The 9,053-nt window shown below is 52.7% G+C and overlaps 2 non-coding genes across 2 annotated transcripts; both read left to right on the plus strand.

The window, feature by feature from the left end:
* The first annotated feature begins 3,298 nt into the window (after positions 1-3,298).
* LOC129147508 (U2 spliceosomal RNA) lies at positions 3,299-3,489 on the plus strand. Its single transcript, XR_008554875.1, has one exon. It is a non-coding gene; the product is annotated as a U2 spliceosomal RNA (small nuclear RNA).
* An 817-nt stretch (positions 3,490-4,306) lies between these two features.
* Positions 4,307-4,497, plus strand: LOC129147506 (U2 spliceosomal RNA). Its single transcript, XR_008554873.1, has one exon. It is a non-coding gene; the product is annotated as a U2 spliceosomal RNA (small nuclear RNA).
* Positions 4,498-9,053: the final 4,556 nt, after the last annotated feature.

The raw sequence follows: 9,053 nt of genomic DNA on the forward strand, positions 1-9,053 counted from the left end.
CGGGGGAAATAACTTGGGTTCTTAAAGAAAGACTTTGCCTGAACTCTTTCTGTGGCGAGCGCTCTCTCGCCGTCAGCTGATGGGGGTTCACCTACACTCTGTGTAGAAGCTCAGCTCTGTCCTGTGGTTTGGCTGTAAGCCCTTAGTTCGCTAGCTTGGAACGTCATGTGACGCTCCTGCGTACGTGCTGGCGAGGAGAGACCCGCCGGGCCAAGTTCCCGCCCTCGGGGCGCGCCCAACCCAGGCTAGAGACTAGGACACCCGTCCAAATGGCCACACTACCAGCCAGGACAAGGCAAGGAGGCGATGAACCAATGCTTGGGGAAACCAAAGGAGTGAGCGCAAGATGGCTTCACACGCACGGGTCTCAACAGAGATCACGGGATGGGAATGCCTGAAGGAAGGGTCACGTCAGGTGCAGGCTAAGCACATTCCATGTTGTCTCTCACTCAACAAATACCTACCAGGTGCCAAGTACGTGCCGAACTCGGTCCTAGCTGCGGAGCGTAGAGCAGCAAACAAAATCTCCGCCATCAGGGTGACAAGCTTATTTGCTTCTAAGAAGGTGTGCATGTTTGTCAATGTGCCTCTACACCTCTGTGTCCGTATGTACATGTCTATGTCTGTGTATCTCTATGTATGCCATGTGACGATCACGGGTATGGGTGTCCATAATGACTTGACAGCTGGCAGAGAGTCGAAGCCAGGTAAAGAGGGGTGTGAAGCAGGGGTGCCCAGGATGGGGGCGGGGGAGGGCCTTCCCAACACTACAGCAGGGACGTCACCTCTGTTGTGCGGATGGGAAGTGACTTTCCCTAGAGGGCGCTCACAGTAGAGAGAGGCCAATATGTGCTTGGCACTTCCACGAGGACCCTGGTCAGAGAGGTGTTATCCTTGTCCCCGTTGCACAGTTGAACAGACCCGAGGTCCCACGCGGTTAACAAACTGCCTGAATCCCGACTTGGCTTCACGTGAGCTGTGTGACCTTTGGCAAAGTGCTTAGCCTCTCTGAGCTTCGGTCTGTAACGGTGCTGTCCACTAGAAATGTGTGCGTCGCAAATGGAATTTCTAATTTTCTAGTAGCCACATTTAAAAATATAAAATAAAGAAAAATGGGCGAAATCGTTTATTTTATTTAACTCACTATATCAAAAATATTGCTTCAATATGTAATCCCTATAAAAGTTCAGATATCTTACATATCTTATGCCAAGTCTTCAGAATCCCATGTGTGCTTTGCACTCAGGGCAGGGCACCCCTCAGAGAGGACTGACCGCACGTCCAGGGCTGTGGCTGTCGGCTGAGACAGCGCAGGCCAGCGGGATGGCGATGGGGATGGGGATGGGGATGGGGATGGGGATGGGGATGGGGATGGGGATGGGGATGGGGATGGGGGTGGGGATGGGGATGGGGAGGGGGATGGGGATGGGGATGGGGGTGGGGGTGGGGATGGGGATGGTGGTGGGGGTGGGGGTAGGGGTGGGGATGGGGATGGGGATGGGGATGGGGATGGAGATGGGGATGGGGGTGGGGGTGGGGGTGGGGGTGGAGATGGGGATGGGGATGGGGATGGGGATGGGGGTGGGGATGACAAGGTGGGGGGTAGAGTGGAATGAAATGAGTGAGGCACTTGCCTGGAGAAAACGAAAAACTTAAGGGAGCACCAAAGACACCCACGTTAATCAAGATGACTACCTCATCATCAAGACAAGTTGTATTGAAGTAGTATTTCTCTCGATCACTGAAGAGTTTGGTGGACACTCCACTAAATTACCCCCCCACCCACACCCACACACACACCCCCCTCGCCGTGGTCCTGACCCGACAGTAATGACTGGTGACGACGATGACGATGACAATTCGAACGGAGACGGCGAAGATGACCGTCCGCCTCACAGGAGTGCAGAGTGAATCGCACGAGGGAATGAAGACACACGCACAGCGCCCAGCCCGGGGCTGGACCTGCGCCACTAGGGCCGTCGGGCTCCCCGTGCTGCGGGTCCAAGGACCGGCTGAGGCTCAGTCTTGCATCGTGATGACCTTCGAGGTCAAAGGGAAGAATTGTAAACTCTCCAACTGAACGGAAGTCCTGTCAGAAAGGAGGGTGGGACAGGTCAATGCTGACCGGGCAGCCGGATGGGAGGGCCGGGGGCCGGGCCGGGGACGGGTTGCGGGTGGGTGTGAGGTGTGCGTGGGGGGCGAGCGTAGCCCATTGCCTGGCCGTGATGCCCAGAGCATCCCCAAGCGGTCACCTCTCTCCTGCCCGGCGTCCCGCCAGCCCTGGCCAGATCTCCCCCCTTCCTCCCACCCCCCACCCCCCACCCCCCGGTTCCGGCCAGGAGCCTCCTAACGGCCGCTTCCCTGAGTCGGTCCGGCCCGAGCACAGGTTCCTCCCGCCAGCGTCTACCGGGCGAGCGCTGGGGTCCGGAGGGGAGTGCTGCTGAGGTCCCCGCCCGCGGCGATGCTGGGTCTCGGTGGGGGCGGTGAAGGACCGCCCCGGAGGGCGGCGAGGGGTGCACTTGGCGTGAAGGACGGGGTGGGACGAATCACCCGGGCGCGGAGGGGGCGAAGGGAGACGACCTCGCGGGCGGAGGGAGCTGGCAGTGCGGCGCCCAGGAGGCGGTGCCTTCACCGAAGCCCCGCGAGACGCCGGTGCTGGAGCCGCAGAGAAGCCCTCCGGGGGCCCCGCCGGGGCCTTCCCACCGGACACGCCCCCCTCCGGACCTCGCGCTCCCCGGACTCGGAATGAGCGAGCGCCTCATGGGACAGGGCAGGTTCGGAGCGCGGCTCTCGGGCGGGCGGGCGGGCGGGCGGCCAAGTCGCCCACAATCCAGACAGTCTGGGCGTCCCTAGCGCCTGTCCTGTCCTCAGGAAACGCCTCTGCCAGCAGCCCCCCCTCTCCACAGGCCTCTCTGGCCGCCCGGCGCGAAGCCCCTCAGGCTCTGTCCTTCCCCTGAGCCTGTACCACCACCAACCGGCTCGGGGTCGGAGCCGCGGCGAAGGGAGAGTCCGCCCGCCGCAGCCACGCCTCCCGGGGCGGGGCATGCAAATTAATGCGGTTCTCTCCCCGCCGCCCAACCTCCCGCAAAGGACGGCGCCACAGGAGACACAAAAGTTCTCTTTAAAAATATAGAGAATAGAGAATTTAAAAATCGGCACAAGAGCCTACCATCTGGTGAGCGCCATGGTGCTGCCAAAGAAGCGAAGGGAGTAAGACCTCGACTGCCGGTGGTCTGGCTCACCGTGAGTGAAATGTGGGTGGTGGGAGGAGGGTGCCGGCGCGGGCCGGGCAGTCGGCATCGCTTCTCGGCCTTTTGGCTAAGATCAAGTGTAGTATCTGTTCTTATCAGTTTAATATCTGATACGTCCTCTATCCGAGGACAATATATTAAATGGATTTTTGAAGCTGGGAGTTGGAATAGGAGCTTGCTCCGTCCACTCCACGCATCGACCCGGTATTGCAGTACCTCCGGGAACGGTGCACCCCCTCGGGGGATAAATGCTGGTGTCCAAAAGCAGAACTGTTTCGGGGCGGAACCTACTTCCTCCTTAAGGTCTTGGGAGTGGGCGGCACCACCCCCAGCTCTTAGGGGGAGGGCGTTGGGTGGAAGGTGGAAAAGTGCCTCAGCAGCCTGCGAGGTATCTGCGGGGACTGACTGGGCTTGGTGTGGCCCGGTGCTGCGTAAGAGGGAGAAAGGCAGGGAACCTGTCAGTAGTCAAACGTCCCAACGAAGTTACCCTGCAAGGGCACGCTGCGAACTGCTTTCCACGTGCGTCGGATGCGATTACGGCAGGAAAGAACTAGCTTTCTTGGGGGCACTTCCGAGGCCCAGAGCATCGTAAGCTCCAGGTGCTGGGCAGGTCAGCGCGGCTGCCAACCAGCCCCTTCATCCCCCGAGTCGCCCTCCATGCTTTATTTACACCTCTGTCTTTTGGCCCACGCTCTTGCCTGACTCCAATGAGAGAGGTTGCCTCCCCTAGGTTTGGGACCACCGCGCGCGGAGGCGGTGGGGAGGGTGGAGTCCGCCCCGGAGGTCACGGCTCCTGGGGGGAGGGGAGGGGGCAAAGGGCGGGGCATGCAGATTAGAAAGGGCTTCTGCGCGGGAACGAGGGAACAACCGGGGACATAGGGCCTCTGGTTAAAAGTGCAGAGCACACAAACGTCTGCGGGAGAGTCTGGTGAGATCCACGGACTGTGGGCGACGCAGAGAAATCAGACAAGGAGTGAGGCCTAGGCTTAGCGTCCTCACCCTGCCTTGAATGTGTGTGACACGAGGAGGGTGGCGGCTCGGGCCGGGCACTCAGCATCGCTTCTCGGCCTTTTGGCTAAGATCAAGTGTAGTATCTGTTCTTATCAGTTTAATATCTGATACGTCCTCTATCCGAGGACAATATATTAAATGGATTTTTGAAGCTGGGAGTTGGAATAGGAGCTTGCTCCATCCACTCCACGCATCGACCCGGTATTGCAGTACCTCCGGGAACGGTGCACCCCCTTCGGGGTACCAACTTGTTGTTGAAGGTCAGACTTTGTGGTGGCAGGTGTTTCTCCCTGGCTGCGGAGCTCTCTCTGGGTCTGAGGAGGCCTAGCTGTTCTTCCCGGGAGCGAGGCAGCTTCTTAGCAGCTGGCGAGCTGGGGTGGGACGAGCTCGCGCGGGCATCTTCCCAAAGGCTGGTCATCACAATCAGCTCCCGCCCTGCTGGGTTGGGTCGTTTAATTTGGAAAAGCACGGAAATGAATTGATCAGAGACCTTGTGTTTCTTTTTTTTTTTTTTTTCCTTTTTCTTTTTTTTTTATTGTTTAAAGTATTACATATAATAGTACATAGACCTCCTTTTTCCCCCATTGACCTTCCCCCAGCCTCCCCTAACCCCTGTCGCATGCCCTCTTCCCACCCCCCAGTGTTTTGTGTCCATTGGTTGTGCTTATATGCATGCATACAAGTCCTTTGGTTGATCTCTTTCCCCCCTCCCCAACACTCCTCAGCCTTCCCGCTGTAATTTGACAGTCTGTTCGGCGCTTTACTGCCTCTGTATCTATCTCCTTGTTCATCAGGTTATAATGTTCTTTATTTTCCATAAGTGAGATCTTTTCTTTCATTGCCTGGCTTATTTCGCTTAACATAATGCTCTCCAGGTCCATCCATGCTGCTGCAAATGGTAAGAATTCCTTCTTTTTTTACAGCAGTGTAGTATTCCATTGTGTAGATGTACCATAGTTTTCTAATCTACTCATCTGCTGATGGGCACCTAGGCTGTTTCCAAATCTTAGCTATGGTGAATTGTGCTGCGATGAACCTAGGGGTGTATATATCCTTTCTGATTGGTGTTTCTAGTTTCTTGGGATATATTCCTAGAAGTGGGATTACTTGGTCAAATGGCAGTTCCATTTTTAGTTTTTTGAGGAAACTCCATACTGTTCTTCACAGTGGCTGCACCAGTCTGCATTCCCACCAGCAGTGCACCAGGGTTCCTTTTTCTCTGCATCCTCGCCAGCACTTGTCATTTGTTGATTTGTTGATGATTGCCATTCTGACAGGTGTGAGATGGTACCGCATTGTCGTTTTGATTTGCATCTCTCAGATAATTAGTGATGTTGAGCATGTTTTCATATGTCTTTTGTCCTTCCTTCTGTCTGGGGCCTCTTAGCCGCCGTCTTGATTCTCCTCCGTCAAAATGGCTAGAGGGCTTGAATGTAAGATGAGAACTCCTAAGAATCCTCCAAATCGGTGTTGGCGGCCTCCGGGGCCCCGAGGATCTCACTGTGCAGCTCGGCCAGGTCGGTGGCGCGGATGCGCCCCTCCTGCAGAAAGATGGTCTCTTCCTTCACCGAGAGCCGCTGCGCCGAGTCCGCGGCCTCCGCCACAGCAGCTGCCTCGGCGCCCACGAGCCCATGGCCCCGGCTTCGGTGTTGACTGAGAGGAGCAGCCGCCCGGTCTGGGGAGACGCGAGCAGCAGTCGCCACCCTCACCAGTCCATGTTTCAGTTTTTGAGACCTTGTGTTTCAGGGGAAAGTTCTAAAGCAGTCATAGTAACAAGCATACCAATATGGGCTCTTGACCTGTTCAAGTCTACAAAGCAAATAACATGACATTTAGAACATAATAAAGATGATTATTTGCATTATTCACGGCAGCCGAGTTATTTAAACACAACAGAATACTACTCACCTGTATAAGAAAGGACCAATTCTTGCCATGGGTGAGCCTCAAGGGCATTATGGGAAATGAAATGCACCAGAGAAATACTGTATATCACTTATAAGTGGAATCTAAAAGCAAACCCACTGATGAATGTAGAGAACATATGGATGGTTGTCAGAGGAGGGGGGCAGAGCGGTTGTGAGAGATGTCAGGAGGTCAAAATTAAAAGGGGTGTAGGGATAAAGCAAGAAATACCAAAATAAATAAAATGCATTGAAAATTATACAATATTAAAATGGAATAATTAAAGCAAGTTACACCAAGTGTAAAGATAATACAAGATGCAGTGAGTATTCAGAAACTAGATAAATCTAGTATCACTGAGAAGAGAATCAGGAAAAATATTAGTGACACTGTCACACTGGAACTGAGCCTTGAATTATAAAGAGGTTTCAAGCATGTAGAGCAGGGTGGGGAGGACCATTCAAGGTGTAAGAACCTGCAGGAGCAAAAACCTCAGCATGTTGACAGGAACAATGGGCATGAAAGGGCATAGACTTAAAGACTCAGAAGCTACACTAAGGAGAAGACAAGGAAACCCCATATTCAAGTTAGTGTGAGCTCCTTTTAATAGAGACATTTCAGGAGAGTGTGAATAGAGATGATTCTGAAACCAGACAACTGATGGGTCCAGGGCTGCCTGTCACTACCTGAGCCAATTAAGCAGAAACAAGGGACAGGTCCTGCATTGAGCGTCTGTTCCCTGGTGGTCAGTGTGCATCAATAGGGACTGGTCAACTGGTGGTCCGGTTGCTTAGGCTTTTATATATATAGATTACTCATTTATTTCAGCCCTTTGTAATCAGCATGTCTTCATCAAAATAAACCTACGTTTCTATGAAAATTGAAGCTTTTGTTTTTTTTACAGCCCACATAAACTTAAACCTTGTTTATTTGTCCCTTGTTAGCCTTTGAGTTAGACATGCTTGGGTTAAGTTTATAGGCAATGTGGGCTGGATGGTTGCAAAGGGCAGGAGCCTCTGGGACTCCACTGTTTAGGCAACAAGGTTGCTGATCTTTCCATGATGATAGGCAGATATGGCTGAGTGGTCCTTGGGGCCACTAGTGAGGAGGGGATGGGGAGAGGAACACATGTTCTTGGCTCTCTGGCACTCACCTGAGTTCCCTCATAGTCCTGTGTCTATGTAGACCCCACAGGCAATGGGCTAACAGACTGCAGCGGGAAACACAGACTAAGCTAGCCTGATGCTGAACTGTGCCCCGACATGGATCGGAAACTCTGGACCTGGCTTTGATCTTAGCTCTGCTGAAAGCAAAATGGGACTCCCGTGGCAGGACAAAGGGAAATGGGACCTTGGAAATTTGAGGTTGAAATTCCATAGAAATAAACCTTTCTACAATATGTCATCCTCCCCTGGGGGCCTCCAGAAACTCTTATTTCAGTGGCACCCCAAGAACCCTACTTCCACCTACAACAGTTTCACTTATTTATGCATTCATTGATTGCTTCTCCTGATCATGGAATCAAACCTGCTATCTTGGCATGTCAGGAGGACACTAACCAACTGAGCTACCCAGCCAGAGCTGATCTGTTTTTATTACTTGGTCCTGTTGTTTTGAGAATGGTACTTCGCCTCTGTGATCTTCCTCCTATATACTCATAATTCTGTCTACCCGTGAGAAAAAATGATTCAAAGTTAAAAGCATTCTATAAAATGTCTCAGTATTCCTCAAAACTGTCAAGGTGATCAAAACAAAAGTGTGAGAAACCATCACCATACAGAGTAGCTGTTAGGTTTGATCAAATAATTGAATTGATATCCCTCCCCTGGGAACTGACCTTTAGGCCCCTTCACAACGGATATTCCCTTTTGCATAAACCACATTCCACTTGCTAAAACAATTACCATCTCTCCCCTCCGGATCTTCCTAGAATCCAGACTGACCAGAGAATTCTCTGCCCAGAAAAAGCCCACCTGTAGTCCCTTAAAATTTCTGACGCTCCATCCTGGGCACTGGCACTGTTTTCAGGCTCAGCCCATCTGGTATCTAGGTGACCTAATACACTTAATACTCCCTTACCACTTTGGCCTCATGCGTTCCTCCTTTGATGACCCTAATAGTAGCCTCAGGAGATCTGGCAACTAAATGATATGTGGGCCCTGGCCTGTGTGGCTCCGTTGGTTGAATATCATCCCTTGCTGGTTGGTTGATTCTAAGTCTGGGCACCAAGGAAAGGCAACTCCTCCCTCCGTCGCTCCTCCCTTTTCTAAAAAACCAATACCAATGTGTTATCTTGGATTGCACCCAAGACAGGACAATATTAGGAAAGTTAAATATGCATAAAGTATGGACTTTAGTTCATAATAACGTATCAATCTTGGTTCATTAGTTATGAAAAATGTATGTTACCAATTAAAAATGTAGTAAGAGAGCCGAAACCGGTTTGGCTCAGTGGATAGAGCGTCGGCCTGTGGACTCGGGGGTCCCGGGTTCGATTCCGGTCAAGGGCATGTACCTTGGTTGCGGGCACATCCCCAGTGGGGGGTGTGCAGGAGGCAGATGATCAATGTTTCTCTCTCATCGATGTTTCTAACTCTCTATCCCTCTCTCTTCCTCTCTGTGAAAAATCAATAAAATATATTTAAAAAAAAAAAAAAAAAAAAAATGTAGTAAGAGAGCCTGGCTCCAGCAGGGCGGGAGCTGCGTGTGATGACCAGCCTTTGGGAAGATGCCCGCGCGAGCTCGTCCCACCCCAGCTCGCCAGCTGCTAAGAAGCTGCCTCGCTCCCGGGAAGAACAGCTAGGCCTCCTCAGACCCAGAGAGAGCTCCGCGAAGCACCTCCCGCCACCACAAAGTCTGACCTTCAACAACAAGTTGGTACCCCGA

Source organism: Eptesicus fuscus, chromosome 20 (genome assembly GCF_027574615.1).
Source record: "Eptesicus fuscus isolate TK198812 chromosome 20, DD_ASM_mEF_20220401, whole genome shotgun sequence".
Taxonomy (NCBI): Eukaryota; Metazoa; Chordata; class Mammalia; order Chiroptera; family Vespertilionidae; genus Eptesicus; species Eptesicus fuscus.